This window comes from Canis aureus, chromosome 6 (assembly GCF_053574225.1).
Source record: "Canis aureus isolate CA01 chromosome 6, VMU_Caureus_v.1.0, whole genome shotgun sequence".
Lineage (NCBI taxonomy): Eukaryota > Metazoa > Chordata > Mammalia > Carnivora > Canidae > Canis > Canis aureus.
In genome coordinates, this window is record NC_135616.1 from 70,473,435 (window position 1) to 70,490,080 (window position 16,646).

The 16,646-nt window shown below is 53.7% G+C and overlaps 1 long non-coding RNA gene across 15 annotated transcripts in view; it reads left to right on the forward strand.

Moving 5' to 3' along the window:
- LOC144316346 (uncharacterized) overlaps positions 1-16,203 on the forward strand; it is an 82,138-nt gene extending 65,935 nt beyond the window's left edge. For 13 of the 15 annotated variants that reach the window (XR_013382246.1, XR_013382254.1, XR_013382247.1 and 10 more), the window contains one exon: positions 375-3,455. This is a non-coding gene — a long non-coding RNA (uncharacterized LOC144316346). Of the gene's footprint in view, positions 1-374; positions 3,456-4,067; positions 5,964-14,513 lie in introns of those variants that run through there. The other 2 variants (XR_013382240.1, XR_013382242.1) reach the window with 2 other exon arrangements.
- The last annotated feature ends 443 nt before the right edge of the window (positions 16,204-16,646 follow it).

Below are 16,646 nucleotides of genomic sequence, written 5' to 3' on the forward strand. Positions count from 1 at the left end.
GACCCATATTCTTTATTTTGCCTTTAGTTTATGTTATAGTCTATTTGATTATCATTTATTTTGTTGCTGAAATTACCTCAAATGTGGCCATCGTGAGCCCCTTCAAGTTGGCTCCTCTGTTGAAAAGGAAAGTTTTGAGCTGGGTCATAAAGGAGGCCTAGGGACTTGTAGGGAGGAAGGAGGGCTGAGGCTTCGAGGCCCCAGGTGACCCTAAGGGCAACCATGGGCCATATATGCCCAGGGCTCTCTGGGGATGCTGGGCGGCCTCTGGGCTCACCGTCCCTGACCGTGAGAGCCAGCAGGAGGCAGCCACATGCCTTGCTCAGGTGGAGACGCCTCCACTGATGACACCTCCCTCCCCACCCTGCACACAGGACTTCCCTAGGGACCAACCCTTTAGGGATGCAGCTGCTACAGCTCCTTCCAGCATTTGGGCTCTTGGCACACCTGCCGGGATTTGCTCAGGAGAGGCCTTCCACCAAGCCCACCGGCCCCTGCAGCCACTTCCTGCCTGCCTCTGCTCTGCTGGATAGGCCATCACTCAGCCTGTGCTGTTCCCACCGCTTGGCCAGTGACCAAGCTGTTCCCTGGACTCCTCTGCTGAAGGGCTTGATTTGTGGAGGTGGTGAGGCTCGCGGAGAACCACACGTCCCAGGGGCCATCTAGGTGAGACTGGCTCTTGTTCTGACTGGTTTGTTGCCTTTTTTTTTTTCTCTTTCAACCTAGGTCCTCTGTGAAGTCTTCAGGGATGCCCAGTAGTTTACCTACCGGGCATAGGGGGCAGGACAGTGACAGCTGGATGACTCTCAGTCTGGTCCATCATGGCCCTGCTGAAAGGCAGAATGACTTATCTTAGGTCACAGTGGCAGCTGGTGGCAAGGGAAGCCTAGGACCCAGTGTTCGGACTCCTCGTGTCCTCCTCACCATTCCAGACTCCCAGTCTGTTCTCCTCCTCGTTTCTCAACTACTGACGAGGCCACAGTCTGGGTGACTTGTCCATGTCCCTCGTGCCCCCAGCAGGCGGAGAGACAGAGGCCAGTCTTCCGGCCCCTTTCTGGGGCAGAGCCTCTAGGCACATGAGCAGCATGGACTCCTCACCCATAGGGAAGGAGAGCTCTGGGTCCTGGGTCGTTTTGCAAGTGCAAGGCTGAGGTCAAGTGCGGGCTCACCTGGCGACCTCTCAGGGCTGGAGGCCTGTGACCTCCCCCAGACCCAGCCCTGAAGGGCTAGAGGCTGGCCACCCTTTCTGCCTTCGCTCATTCCTCTTCCTTCAGTTCAGGATTAGAAACGGGGTCCACTCTTTTTCTCTTTTAAATTTCAAATTAAACTTAAAGATAAGTTAAATAGTCACAATTCAAAATTTAAGAAGTACACAATTTCCACTGTCGGAAATCTCCCTTCCAATCCCTCCTTTGCATACCCCCTCCCCAGAGGCAACTGCCGAGGGTCGTTTCTTATGCAGCTTTCCAGAGAGAGTCTATGTAGGATCAGCAAACTTTTTCTGTACAGGACCAGAAAATAAATCTTTCTGGCTTTGCAGGCCCTGGGTCCTCTTTCCCATTGCCCGACTGCCATCGTAATGGGAAAGCAGGCGCGTTGGTACATAAATAAACGTGCCTGTGTCCCAATAAAATTTGATTTATGAACACTGAAATTTGGATTTCCTGTAATATTCATATACCATAAAATATTTTTCTTTATGTTTTTCCAAACATTAGAAAATGCGAAAACCATGCTTACCTCCCAAGCTGTACGAAAACATAGTATTTCAAGGTACAGATAAATCATAATGTATTTAAACAGTGTCCCATTGATGGTCTTTCGTGCTGGGTCTGGTCCTTTGTGGTCACATAAAACAGTGCAGGGAATATGCTTGCTCATATGTTATGTCATGTGCAGACGATCTATCTACAGGATATATTTTGGGACAAGTCTGATCAAATCTGAACAGCCTTGGGGCTCCTGGGTGGCTCATTTGGTTAAGCATCGGATTCTTGATTTCAGCTCAGGTCATGATCTCAGACTCATGAGATCGAGCCTGGTGTTGGGCTATGGGCTGAGCATGGAGCTTGCTTAAGATTCTCTGCCTCTCCCCACCCCCACTTGCACCCATGCTCTCGCTCTCTCTCTAAAACAAACAAAAAGTCTGAACAGCCTTTCTTCTCCTCCCAGGCTCCTCTTACCTCTCTTGACATCTCTTTAAAGTCTTCATCTTGGGGGCCCCTGGGTGGCTCAGTCGGTGAAGCGACTGCCTTCGGCTCAGGTCATGATCTCAGGGTCCTGGGATCGAGCCCTGTGTCAGGCTCCCTGCTCAGCAGGGACCTGCTTCTCCCTCTCCCTCTGCCTACTGCTCTGCCTCCTTGTGCTCTCTCTCTCTTTTAAATAATAAATAAATAAAATCTGGGATGCCTGGGTGGCTCAGTGCTTTAGCACCTGCCTTCAGCCCAGGGCGTGATCCTGGAGTTCCAGGATCGAGTCCCACGTCGGGCTCCCTACATGGAGCCTACTTCTTTCTCTGCCTGTGTCTCTGCCTCTCTCTCTCTCTCTCTCTCTCTCTCTCTGTGTGTCTCTCGTGAATAAATAAATAAAATCTTTAAAAAATAATAAAATCTTCATCTTGTTCCCTCAGTAATGCACAGAGAGCTTCACAAGCCGGGCTCTGCTCCAGGACAGCTCCTCAAGTATTTCTTGGACTCCAGCCTCCTAATGGGCCCTGTGCCTTGACTCTCTCCCTCCACCTGCCCTTCCTCATGGAGCTCCCAGGGGATGCCTCAAAGTCACAAGTGTAATTCTGAAGGTCTTGTGTGTATTTCACAGATCCAAGCAGGGAAAACCACACCCCTTAGGGTGGTTTAAGACCCCCACCCCACCATGGTCTGACCCCTTCCGACTATAGCTTCATCACTACGGGGAGACCCTTGAGCCAAACTGCACTGAATCTGGGCTTTCCTCAGGGCTTTGACATTGGTGAGAGCTTAGTGTCATGACCTGTAAAATGGGCAGAACAGCAGCCCTCGCCTTCTAGGGTTATTGTGAGTTAATTCACAGAAAGCGCTTAGAAGGGTCGGCTGGCACCTCTTACAGGCCCAGGGCCTGCTGACCACCATTAGTTTTATTTTCAAACTCAATCATAGCTTTATCTCCCACACTCAGCACCCAAGGTTCACTGCCTCTGGCTCCCAACACTTGTAGCCTTGCTAGGCTGTGACCATTTTGGAATCACTCCATGCGGGTGACCTCGCTGTGTCCTGTTCCCTCTGCTCCTTCAGTCTGGGCCAGCCCTCCCCACCCTGCCCCCTGTTGAAACAGCACTCCTGGGGATCCCCGGGTGGCTCAGTGGTTTGGTGCCTGCCTTTGGCCCAGGGCGCAATCCTGGAGTCCTGGGATCGAGTCCCGCGTCAGGCTCCCTGCATGGAGCCTGCTTCTCCTTCCTCCTGTGTCTCTGCCTCTCTCTCTCTCTCTCTCTCTCTCTGTGTGTGTCTATCATAAATAAATAAATAAATCTTTAAAAAAAAAAAAAGAAAAAAGAAAAAAAGAAACAGCACTCCTTTTCCAGAGCCCAGCTCAGATGCAGCTCACCTCTGAGGCCTCAGACCTCCCCTCCTCTCTGTTTCCTCCTCCCTCTCTACCTCTATGATTGCCTCTCCACATCCCCTACTCTCAGGGGGAATCGTCTATGCTTATGCCATCCCCTAGCTAGATTGTCGACTCCCTCCCCGAGGGCAAGGCTTGGGTCTTCTTCCTCTCTGAGTTCCCCCAGCACGAAGCACAGGAACTTGCACGCAGGACATGCACAGCAAACGCCTTTAGATTTAACTGCGACCTTGAGCTCACGTGAAGAAATAATTACCTTGGCCCAAGGTGGAACTCAGTGCTTCCCCCTGATCTAGAGCCCATGCACTTATAAACAAAATGGACTAAGTTTTCCCCAACCTCAGAGGTGAGCTGGAGGTCCCCCGGCCTCTGCTGGTCACCCCCCCTCTCGCTGCCCATGAGGTAGCAAATCCTGCCAAACTGCAGTGTTGGCTTCTCCATCCGCACTCATCTGCCTCGCATTCCTCCCATAGGTACCAGGCGGCGGAGAACTTGAACGCACCACCTCATCGGCTGTCAGGCACAGTCACCCTTTGGGAATCTAAAACTTCCTGTTCCTCACACATGGGGTCCCCAAAAGTCTAGATTGTTAGGCAACTTTGCTTATGACCTGAGTCTCCTGGAATACAGTTGTGACCATCTGTGTGAGTGGAGCTCAGGCAGGGCCACCAAACCACTGATCCATGGGATCACATGGCTCCATGTAACAGGACTCTTAGAGAACCCGTGCTTCTTCCCTTATGTGACATAAGCCCTGAACTCCGGTGGACCATGCCTTCGAGTGTCCCAGGCTGCTTCTACTCTTTTGCTCTGCCATACTTAGCATGTGACTTCTGTTTTCAGGGCTGCCATGTGGTCATGTGACAGGGCCCCTGTGACTTCAGCTCATCACATTCACCTTCCAGCCAAGGAAAAGGGGGAAATAGTGAGGGACAAGAGCACAGCTGAATCTGCCTATTTTAAGGCGCCTTTCCCAGTGACTATCACTTACATCTCATCGGGCCTACGTGTGACCCATGTGCACCCTCACTGCAGAGGAGTCTGGGAAATGTAGCTTCTCAGCTGGGCACGTTGCTGCCCATAAATAAAAAAATTGAGATTCTGTTCATGAAGGAAAGGGGGGAGTAGGGTTGGAGTGGGTACTTTGCTGTCTCTACCCCAGTTGGGATAATCGAGGAAGACTTCATGAAGAAGCAGAGCACTGTAGGATCAGATAAGTTGCCATGCACCAGGTGCTTTACCACTTACAGGTAGGGGAAGGGAGGCTTCTCCTATTACCCTCCCACGTGAAGGAGCAGTTCCAGCGCCCATTTTAGAGATAAGGCAAACAAAGCCTAACGTTCAATAACTCACTCAGTGTCATACAGCTAGTAAATGGCATCCAGATTCAAACTCCAGACTCCACCACACTCCCTTCTCCCCTCCAGGCTCACCTCCCATCTCAGGATGCCTCTGCAAAGAAGGAAAGAAAGATCCAGAGAGTGTGTATCCAGACCAGGACCCTGACAGGGAGGAATAGGGAATAGAGATTCCCAGATTGCTCCAAGTGGCAATTTTTGAACATAAAGATATTTACCTATGGCTGGTTCCCAGAAGAATTTATTTTACACTTTAAGAAAAGAAAAGGCATTTGCATAAAGTAAAAGTCAAAAATCACATGGAAGCCTGGGATGAGAGCACCTTTTGTGGGGAACCCCAGGGGCAAGGCAAGGGACAGAGGAAGAGGCCGGCCCCTGGCTGGGAGGAGCAGCAGGGCAGGGGAGCAGTGGGGCTCTAGGCACCACCAAGTCCCTCCTGCTCTGGCCAGCAGCCAGCAGTCTGTCACCTGCCAGGAGCTGGGGGGAGGGAGGCAGGTCATGTGAGGAACAAAGCCTGGCAGCTCAGTGTCCTGGGAACACTGTCACCCGTGGCGAGGTGACCCTTGGCAAAGCTCTGAGTGCTCTCTGCTTGGGGCCACATTCCTGTCCTCCGAGGCTTCTGTGTGGCTCAAGTGGAACAGAACTGGAGTCCCCGACTCCTACAGGGGTGTCCCCAAACCAGGGAAATCCTAGGGCCTCAGGTTTCACCTCAGTTTTGGAAGTTTAGGGGTTAGGGTGCACCTGGGGCGCCCCCTCTAGGCAGGACCTGGGACTGCAGTTACCTGCTAATCTCATGAACGGAGAACTTAATACTGTTGTCTGGTAGGTGACCGTCCTGTTAACTAAAATCTGGAAAAATAGGGACGCCTGGGTAGCTCAGCCGTTGAGCCTTTGGCTCAGGGCGAGATCCTGGAGTCCCAGGATCAAGTCCCACATCGGGCTTCCTACATGGATCCTGTTTCTCCCTCTGCCTAGGTCTCTGCCTCTCTCATGATTGAATAAATAAAATCTTTAAAAAATAAAATAAAATAACTTTAAAAAATAAAAACCTGGAGTATAAAAGGAGGGACAGGTTGGTGGGGGTGTCAGGAGAGGCTGGGCATGTTATTGTCTTTTCAAAGAGAAGATGGAGCTTAGCCCTAACTTCAGTTAATAAAATGGCGGAAAATGGCAAACAGAGCAAACCATATTTCAACTCTGCATGGATTTATCAGTAAACGGGAGTCTGCTAAGCCCCCATAATGTGCTCAGCATGATTCTAAGATCTCTGACAAATCTATGAAAAGTAGAGTGAAAACCCAGCTAATCCAACCGCTGGGATATGGTGGCTCTTCTGGACACCTAAAAATGCACTAACCCCACACTTTTTTTTAAATGGTAAACATTTTGGATGAAAATATGTTTAAAACACACTATGCTCATCCCTGACTTCTTAGAGGCTATTGAGCTTGGTTTCATTGTGAACGTCATCTATTCCAATGGCCCTGGAGGCTGTGGAGTGGAGGTGGCTGTTTGCTTCCACACTGTGGGGTCCCCAGGCACTATTTTGTTTATTCATCGGCTTTTATACTTTTTCTAGGTATTATCGTACTCTCAGGCCTTCAAATGTTCATTTTTCCCTGTTCTTTTTTTTTTTTTTTAAGATTGTATTTATTTATGACAGACACAGAGAGAGAGGCAGAGAACCAGGCAGAGGGAGAAGCAGGCTCCCTGTGGGATGTGGGACTTGATCCCGGGACCCCGGAATCACGACCTGAGCTGAAGGCAGAGGCTCAACCACTGAGTCACCCAGGCACCCCTTCCCTGTTCTTTTAAAGCCTCCTTTCGTTTTATTGCTTCTAATCTGTTCTAAGTTTGGAGCTCAGACTTAAATGATTCACCTTTTACAGCCCATCTTGGTCCAAAATGGCATTAAGGAGACTGTTAAAACTTATCAAGTACCTACTGTGTGCAGCGCATGTTATCAGCTGTCTTGCAACCATTATTTCGTTTTTCGCAACTGCCCTTTGAGCTGGGAATTTTTATCTCCACTTTACAGATGTGTAGACTCGGAGAGTTTCAACAACTTGCCCAAGGTCACACAGCTGCTAGGGAGTGTCAGGGCTAGAACTCGGATGCAGTGTGTCTAGCGCAGGGACCATCCATGCTTTCAGTGCTCTGTGTTTGTGGTGCATGCTGTTCCCTAGTGCTGCTTTTTGTGCTGGCCTGTGATGGTTTTATCTTCCTAAATAGAATGTAAGCCCCTGGAGGGCAGGGACCTGGCTACCCACTCGCGTACTGCCCACACCATGGCCCAGTGGCAGGATGCCAGGTGATCAACAGTTGCTGGTTGAGAGCCTGGAAGAATGGGGGCAAGAGAATGGAGGGGGCCATTGCCCTTTCCTTTCTGATTCCGCATACCTCCCTGCTACTCAAAACCTTCAACTCGCCACCAGGCATTTGCTCAGCATTTGCTCAGCATTTGCTCAGCTGAATGCTCTGTCTGTGGAAAGGCCAAACCTTCCCTTAGAGTTTAAACCAGCAATATCTGAAGCTCCCCCACATGGGCCACTCTGGATTGGGAGGAAGGGGCGCCAGCTTAGGCAGCCTGCCTCTCCCCGGGGGCCCACACGGAGGCCAAACCCGGATGGGACAACGTGGAGACTGGAGACGTAGTAGCCCAGGAGGGGAAGGCTGGCGTTGGGTCCAGGATTTTCACTAAAGAAATTCTTGAGCAGATTCCTTTGAGGAAACTGTCATGCATAGCTTCTTTCCTGAAAGGAGAGTAACTGGGATTCCGACTTTCCAGCCAAGCCAAAGCAGGCCAGCACCCCAGCAGGGCCTGGTTCTGCTGAGTAACGCCTGCTCTGGATCTTTGCTCTGTGTCAAACTCTGGGAGAGAAAAACTCACGTGACTTACAGATTTCATCGTGACAGGACAGTTTCTGTTTGTGTTTTGGTTCTTCATCGGAAACACGGAGGTCAGTGGGGAACCCTCCCACCCCCTATGTGACCGGTTGCACAGGAGACATTACATGACTGTTGTCCTCACCGGGTGAGTGAGCATTTCTCACCCTTGCTGATTGCCCAGGTGTCTCAGGGCCTCCCGGGGCTGACATGGTGTTTGCATCATTTCTGATACTTGGCTCTGGATTTGTTTGCCTTTGGTTAATAGTTAATCTGGATTGGGGTTGAGGGAGTTTGTTGAGACCAGACGACGAGACGACGAGACGGGTCCCATAGAGAGCTTGCTGGGACTTGGACAGGAGCTCCCCACCCATCCCTGCCCCAGGAACCTTCTCAGGTCTTCTCAGCTCAGATCTGAGGCTGGAGGCTGCTGGGCCAGCCCCTCCTAAATCAGGCCCAGGACTTACTGCAGATTGGGGCCAGCCTGGAAGGGCCAGAGCCAGGTGCTTCTGTGTGCCTCTTCCCTGGTTTCCCCTCCTTCAGAGGAGCCAGCACCGGAGGCCCCTGAAGTCCCCTCCTTCCCTCTGCCCTGGCCATTTGCCTGGAGTCAGAGCTCAGCCTTCCCATCCTTGGGCCCATGGCACGTCTCTTCACAGAGCTGTAGAGGGCCAGGGCTGAGGCACTCTGCCAAGATCCCCCCCACTGTTACTTTTTGGGAGAGGTGACCCAGGCAGGCAGGGTGACAGCTTAACCCACTTCACTCACCCTCACTTTCCAGAGCACCTTCACCTCTCTGGCCTCAGTTTGCCCACCTGCCAAGGAGTGGGAAATAAGCCCCATTCTCCCTACCGCAGGATAGGACTAGGACAAGCCGGGTTTGCAAGAGGGCACATTACCCATTGGCTCCAGCAGTCCGCACACTTGAGCATGCATCAGAAGCCCCCAGAGGGCTGTGAAGACACAGAGTCCTGTTCCTCTTGCCTGAACCCCAAGGTCTCTCATCATTCAGTCTGGGGTGGGAACAGAAAATTTGCATTTCTAACAAGTTTTTGGTGACCACATGCTGAGAACCCCTGCTCTAAATCCCATAGCTCCTGGGCACAGCCCCACCAGACCAGTTGCCCAGAAGGGGTGAGAGTTGGTATATGCAGAAGCCAGCTCCAACTGGCTCTGGGAAGTTGGTAGCTTGAAATCAGCCATGGTGGGAGTATTTACACTTTGGAAATCAGCAAATGCTACAAACCAGAGCTTTTTCTCCAGATTGCTGGTTGTTGTGTTCTGTTTTGTTTTAAAGATTTATTTATTTGGGGAGAGGGGGGAGGGTGCAGAGGGAAAGAATCTCAGGCAGACTCCCAGCCACAGGGCTTGATCTCACAACCTTCAGATCAGGACCTGAACCAAAATCAAGAGTCAGACACTTAACTGACTGAGCCACCCAGGCACCCCCAGATTGCTGGGTTTTGAACATTAACTAGCACAACTGGATAAAAGTGCAGCCTTTCTCTTCCTTTGCACTCTGAGACAGGTGTTATGCCTCAGAAACTGGACAGGAAAGCTCAACCAGAATTTTCTGTACCTATGTTTTCTTGCCTATAAATTGGAACAATAATAGCATCTGCCTCTCTGGGCCACAAGAATTAAGTAAGAGAATATGTGTAAATCAGTCAGTGAAGTAACCAGCACAGAGTAAGCGCTCAAAGATATCAGCTACTGTCATTAAAATCCTTTGGATTTTAGGAACAAAGGAACCTATATTATAGGTTGGATTATAGGAACCTGTGTATTTCCTTCCTACAAGATTAGAAAGTTTTCTGTATATACCCAGGAAGGGTGGAGAGCATGGCATACTGAGCTTGGCAGCATGGGGGTGTCTGCTAGTACAGTCTTCTGGGGGTGATCCTCAGCACCCATCATGAGCCGCAGCACCTGGATTTGTTCACGTGACACCGCTGGCCATAGCAGCTTATGCTAGATGCTCTGGGAGCTCTCAGAGCCTCTCTCTTGAGAACTTGGACCTCCAACCCAGAGCCAGCCTATGACTCACCACCTGAAGGGCTATGGGGCAAGCAGGACCAAGGGAACGGGTGCAAAGAGATGACATAGATCGGCAGAGGCAGACGTGGGAGGGAGGGGCCTGAGGATACCCCACTTCTGAATCAGGGCTCCTCTTGTCATCCTGCCCTGGACCTGCAGCCTCACAACCAACGTCCCCTTCAGTGTAAGTCAAATCAAGTTGGTTACTTCCATCAGCTACAACCTTAGAACCTCAGCTTCTCCGCTTGCTGCCCTCTTCCTACACCCCCACTGCCCCGCTTCCCCCCACACGGGCACAGGGTCCAGTGCCAGCTCGGCCCTGCCCACTGAGGGCCTGGGGCAGGTCTCCAGGCCTCTCTTCTTCGATCTGCTCATTGAACGTGAACTTGGGCAACAGCAGGCCTCCCTCTGAATTCCCCCCGTTATGTGACTCGAAATGAAAACCTTAACATTATCATCACCCCCTGTGTAAGGCCCTGCAGCAACTCCCCAGGGCTCTTGGATGGAGTCCAGTCTCCTCTCATGGACCGAGGTTGCTGCCTGAGTCTCCCCTGCCTCTCGCCCCTTCTTCTTCACTCCCTTCCGAGCCATGCCAACCTGCCAGCGGTTCTCCCCAAGAACCCTCATTGTCTCTGACTTCTTCCTGTGTAGAACAGAATTTCCCCCAAGCCTATAGCCGACCTCCAGTCTCTCTCCAGGCCTCCCCTTGGACATTATTTCCCCTGGGTCACCTTCCCCATCATGGCCCTGGCTGCCCCTCTGTGCCTGGCACCACAGCACATGGCAGTGGCCTGCTCGTTGGCCACATCCTCTGCGGCCCCACCACATCCCAAGGCCCAGGCACCACGTGTCTGCCCCCCATGGTTCCCCAGAACCCACACTGAGTGCTCAGTGAACGGTTCAGTGTGTGCCGTGGCCTGAGGCACGTGGGCCCCAGGAGACCCCACCCCTCGCTGACTCCAGGGCCCATAGTCATTCCCACGGTGGCCTCTGGGAAGTCCAGTTTCCTAGAGCAGGGAGGGGGGTAGGGTGGCCCCCAGATAAGTCAGGTAGAGGTTATTGAAGAGTCAGTTCCCCGGGTGACTATATGGGGAGCTCCAGGGGAGGAGAAGGTGTGGCTTGAAGGAGCCATGAGCTTGGCAGGAAAGAGCTAATGTGAGGTGCACGGGATGCAGGTGCAGAAGCTGGAGGGGAAGTGAGGGAGAGAAAGCGAAAAAGAGCCCTGGACATTGAGTCCAAGCCCTTCCTGGATGCCAGGCTCGTACCATGCATGTTCCCAGGGCCCCAGGGGCTCCTGGGCTTGCCCACGGCCTGGCCACACACATGCCTGACCTGATGGAAGTCCTTGTTGGGCCAGGTTATGTCAAAAAAATTCCCAGGGATTCTCTCACTGTAATCAGCTTGCTAAAGCCTCTCTCCAAAGCTCACAGTGGGGCAGTCCCAGGGCCCGGTGCCAGGTGGGATGTCACAAGGCCCCCGGATTCACGGCCGCCTTGCCCTCTGCTCCAGGGGGGGCTTCTCTGTGGGGTCAAGTGGAGGAACAAGCGGTTCCCCTCCCTGGGGCACAGGTGCCAGGGTCACGACACCTCGCGGCCTTGCCCCGGCTCATGGATGGCCCCCCTCAGCTGCCACCGAGGAGGGCTACCGTTCCTCCCACGGGGCAGAGGTCCTCATTTCTCTAACCTTCAGAGAACCCTCCCAACGAGCTAGGCGGAATGAGGAAGTGGGGCTTCTGGTCCGTAAATTTTCAGTCTGGGAAGCCTATGGCGTGAGGCCTCCTGTAACCTGTGACAGAGTTTTCCGAGTTGCCCAAGAAAGATTTTACCGGATGCCTAATAGATGGCCTTATGAAAATTGGGTACACAAACAAGAAGCTGAGAGAGTTTAGAGAAAGCCTGCATTCTCCTGCCTTCGCCCAATATACAAAATAGTTTTACCCCGTAGAAGCTTAAAAATGAGGCGGGGAAGGAAAATTGATGTGCGTTTTTTTTTTTAAGTGCAGAGAATAATTAAATATTAAATGGTGCAATGCTTGCCGGCTGCAACAGGATTGTAATGTGGCTCAGGGAGTCAGTTCTGCGTCAGAGAATTCACGAGAAGGGGGAGACCAGAGCCATAGATTTGGATCAGTGGAGAAAAGGGAGGGGTTCCAGAGAAGGGAAATTGCATGGGTGATTGCCTGCAGAGTATGTGGGCCAGGAGGGGATGGACAAACCAGACTGTAGGTTAAATGCAGGAAGATACAATTGGCGAGAAGGAGGAGGGGTGTGGGGGGGGGGGGCAGTTGTGAAGTCTCTGCCTTTGGGATGATGGAAATGATGGAAGGAAGGATGGTGAAGGTGGAGGAAGCATCTGAGGGCTGGGGAGGAGGGAGCTGGGGAAGTTTCTAGCAATTGTTGGTCACCAGCCGGCAGGGGTGGCTGGGTTTCCTTATGGGGTGGCTGACTTGAGAGCTCAGGGGACCACCCTTCCAGCCGCGGCCTGTGTCCCGCAGCAGCAGCACAAACTCCACTAGCCCCACCATGAGCCTCCCTGTGTGCCTGAGGTCCCAGCCTGTCACAGGCCCCAGGGAGCCACCGCAGGGCTTTGCACAGGGAACGGCAGGGTCCAACACTCTGACCAACATTTGGGGGCAGTGACTAACACAAAGCAGCTCAGGATGGGTGACAGGGACCCACAGTCTAGGGGAAGAAACACTGATGGGAGGATGGAACGGGGCTGGTGCGCGGGGCGACCGGGCCCTGTATCCCTCACGAAGGTCACGTAGCCCTTCTGTGAGCAGGTGACAAGCTCTCAGCCCCTGTACCTGAGCTCCTGTTACTCCCCCTTCGGGAGGCTGCAGGTAGAGCTGGGGACGTTGAGGCAGATGCTGAGCGCCAGGTAGGAAGAAGGGCTCAGACTGTGGGTGCTGGGTTTGGGCGGCATTCCCGGAGCACCTGGCTTGAGCGAGACGGATTAAAGCGCCAAGAGGCATGAGACAGCCTCAGCACCGGGGTCACCGGCCAGGAGTAGATGCCGGATACAAAGATTTCTGCTGGGCATTGAAAAGGCTCGGTCCTGTGGGTGCACTGGCCAGGGAGTGCTGAGCTCTGCCCTGGACCTGGGCCTTGGGGCAGGGTGGGGGTTCCCTGAGTTGGGGGTGCGAGGGGGCTTCAGGCAGGGTCAACACGAAGAATGGGACAGTGCTACTAGAGGGCAAGAAACGGAAACAGGCTGGTGTGGTGTGTGCGTGTGTGGGGGTGAGGGGAGAGAAAGAGGGAGAGGGAGAGGGGGGAGAGGGAGAGAGGGAGGGGGCAGAGAGAGGGGGACAGAGGGAGGGAGAGAGAGAAGGAGGGAGAGAAGGAGAGAAAGGGGGGAGAGAGGGAGGGGGCAGAGAGAGGGTGAGGGGAGAGAGGGAGGGAGAGATAGGGAGAGAGGAGGGGGAGAGGGAGAGAGAAGGAGATGTGGGGAGAGAGAGGGAGAGAGGGATGGGTTAGAGAGAAGGAGAGAGGGGGACAGAGGGAGGGAGAGAGAAGAGAGAGAAGGAGGGAGGGAGGAGAAGGGGAGAGAGAGAGAAGGGAGAGGGCACAGCGGCACCAAGGCGGTTGACGGGAGAACAGAAGCCAGCAGAAGCCATTCCTGGGCGGAGGGGCACGGGCCTTGCTCCCCAGCAGCAGGAGGGGTGAGGAGGGAGGGATGGGGGGCGGCAGCAGGCTTTCCAGGTTTCAAAACTGGGGAAGGGAGTGTGAATGGCACAAAGAGAACATCTAGGAGCTGGCTATGGGGGTCACATGCAAGGTGGCCCAGGGTGGCCGCGTGGGGAGGAAAGGGAGGACCCCATGGGAGAGACGCACGTGGATGGAGCCTCAGCCGACCTTGGCCACTGGACATGGAGAATGGCTGGAACAATGAATCATGCTGGTGCTTTAGGGGAGAGGCTGCACTGGGGGGGGGCAGTGAACCTGCTCAATCTTGGGGAGCACGGGGCATCACTGTCAAGGCGTCCGTCTGAGCGGGTCCTCCAGGAGGGACCCAGTGAGCCTTGAGCCAGTGATGGGCAGGGTGGCAGGACCGAGAAGGTGGCTGAGCCCGGACGAGAATCCGGTCCCCTGGCCCCAGCGGTCGTCCATGGCCCCTCAGGGGCAAGTGACTGAGCAAGGCTTGTTGGGAATGGAGAGTTCTAGTTCATTACTCTGAACGCCCCCCCTCCCCGGGGCTCCCTCCCCAGTCCCTCCCTCCCTGGTGATTCCTGAGCTAACAGGTGTGTGTCCTGTGCCCAGCAGACCAGGGGCTCTCTGAGCATGGGGGCCAGTGTCTCCCTCCCTCGGGCTCCCCAAGCCCAGGACGGGGTCCATGTGTGCAGGTGGACGGGGGGGCACACCGTGTGATACTCAGTCTCCCAAGTGGACAGGAGTGCTTGAGATCCAGTTGCTTCCAGCAGGAATTTGGGCCGGATCCCACGGGCACACAGACTTCCTGGGTCGGACAAGGGCATTCAATCTGGAGGGTGGTGTCCCTGCCCCTGACTATTCACCTGACCCGGTCCAACTGGGGAGGTGCCTGGGTTCGGGGTGAAAGGGCAGGAGAGGGTTGTTTTCATCTGGACCTACTCGGCCCACCTGTCCAAAGGCCCCATGTTATCAAATGTTTTCCTGTTCCTAGGGAAACCCGATCCCAGAGCCAGGAGTTGTGATTATTCTGGGGAGAAAAGGGAAAGGCCACAGAGTGAGGACTGACGTCCATGCGCCGTCCATCAGCCAGGCAGCTGAGTCACTGACCACGGTCTGGTGTGTTTGCAGAGTCACTTCCCTGTGGTCTGAGGCTCCCATGGCCTTCCCTCTGCCTGGAGCCTGGTCCCTGGACTGGACTGCATCTGTCAACAAGTGCAGGTGACAGGGCGCCCCCCCCCAACATTGCAGGTGGCGAGCAGGGTGGGGAGGGAACTACTGAAGGGGGCACAGTCCTGCCTTTGGGGAGTGACAGTTCATGGGGAGAGAGGACATCCTCCGCCCTTCCAGAGTACGCTTGTGTATTCACAGACAGCTTCTAGGGCCGCCCAGCAGCTGGCTTATGCTAGGACCTCAACCAAGATACCTGACCTATCTGAGCCCCAGTCTCCTTTTATACAAAGCGAGGAAACCGGTACCGTCTCATCAGCTGTTATAGGAGAGGAATGAGCTTGTGCCAATGCAGCGCTCAGCACCGTACCTAGCTTTCCACAAAGCACTCCAGAAATACGCATTTATGGTTATTGCTGATTGGCTCGACGCTGCCCACACATCTCTGGACCACCTAGAAGATGGAGCAGAGGGAGCTCCTGCTGCTCCCCCCCAAACACAGGTGCTGCCTACCTGTTGAGCAGCCACGGGGGAGCCTCGGTGGGCACAGCCACCCCCAGCCACTGCCACCAAGAAGTGAAATAAGGAGCCCCAGTCTTCAGACATAGAAGGGAAGAGAACAAGAAAGTTCATAGGTCAGCAAGAGTGTGAGGACAAAGGAGAGACAGTGAGGCAGACGTCTCAGAGAGAAGGTGCTCGGGCCATCCAGGTGTGCTCTGGGCTCCTAAGACCTCCCTTGCCCCCGGGGGCCCAAGCCCCTTCTGAGGACAGCCTGGCTTTCTGGATAAAATTCCCCGCCAAAGGGAGAGCGCTGATGGGTGAACGTGGTTCATCAGCCCACTCGGGGCTGTATCCTCACTGTGAGTGGCTGACTCAGCACTGGTGCTCACGCTCGTGTTGGAGTGAGTCACCCCTGAACACATACATCCATCTCTCAGGCTTCTGAGACCAACTCAAGAGCCGAGCCTGGGAAGTGGAAACCCAGCACTGGAACATGATGACCACAGAAAGGAACTACCCCCAAAGGGGAGGCAAGCCTTTGGCAAGGGGAGTCCCACATGACATCCATTCTGCAGTCACGTGATGGCCCCCATGGCATGTTCCATGCTGACCTCTAGACGCCATATCCAGGCCAGCTGAGAGCTGTCTCGACGGGGCTGACCTGTCCTGAGCAATGCTCTTCACACTGGGGAATGGAGACCCCAAAGCGGGTCATGGAATTAGCTCCGTGGATCAGATGAGCATTTTTAACAATTAGAATAGAATCACACACATCCAAGTGCATTAAGGGAGTAAGGGTCGATGTTACTTCAGAAGTCTTCTGCATTCATGGGTGTGTGTGTGTTGTGTGTGTGTGTGTGTGTGTGTGTGTTGTGTGGATGTGCGTATATACACACACACTACATGGATATGGCAATAGAAAGATGGCACATTCTGATCAGGTCATTGATTTCTATTATTATTATTATTTTTAGATTTCACTTATTTATGCATGAGAGACAGAGAGAGAGAGAGGCAGAGACACAGGCAGAGGGGGAAGCAGGCTCCGTGCAGGGAGCCCGATGTGGGACTCGATCCCCAACCCCGGGGATCACGCCCTGAGCCGAAGGCAGATGCTCAACCGCTGAGCCACCTGGGCGTCCCCTGATCAGGTTATTTAAAGGGCATTAATAAGAGGGACTATTTACAAAGACGTGGGCAGGCTGTAGGGAATCACAAGAGCTAGGGCAGAGCCAGGTCTAGGAACTGCAGGGTTTTGTTATCACCCTGAGGCTCGAGGCTCGAAGGAGGAAGGTGTTTCCAGAACTTGGAGACAGGGAGATGCAGAGAGGGCGCAGACAGGAGCTGCGCTCATCAGCCAGGGCATTGCCAGCCAGGCTGGGCTGACCTCCAGGGGGAATAAATACTTACTTTCGCCCCTCTCCCTGCCTCCGGCTCCCACCAGGGCTTCCCAGCA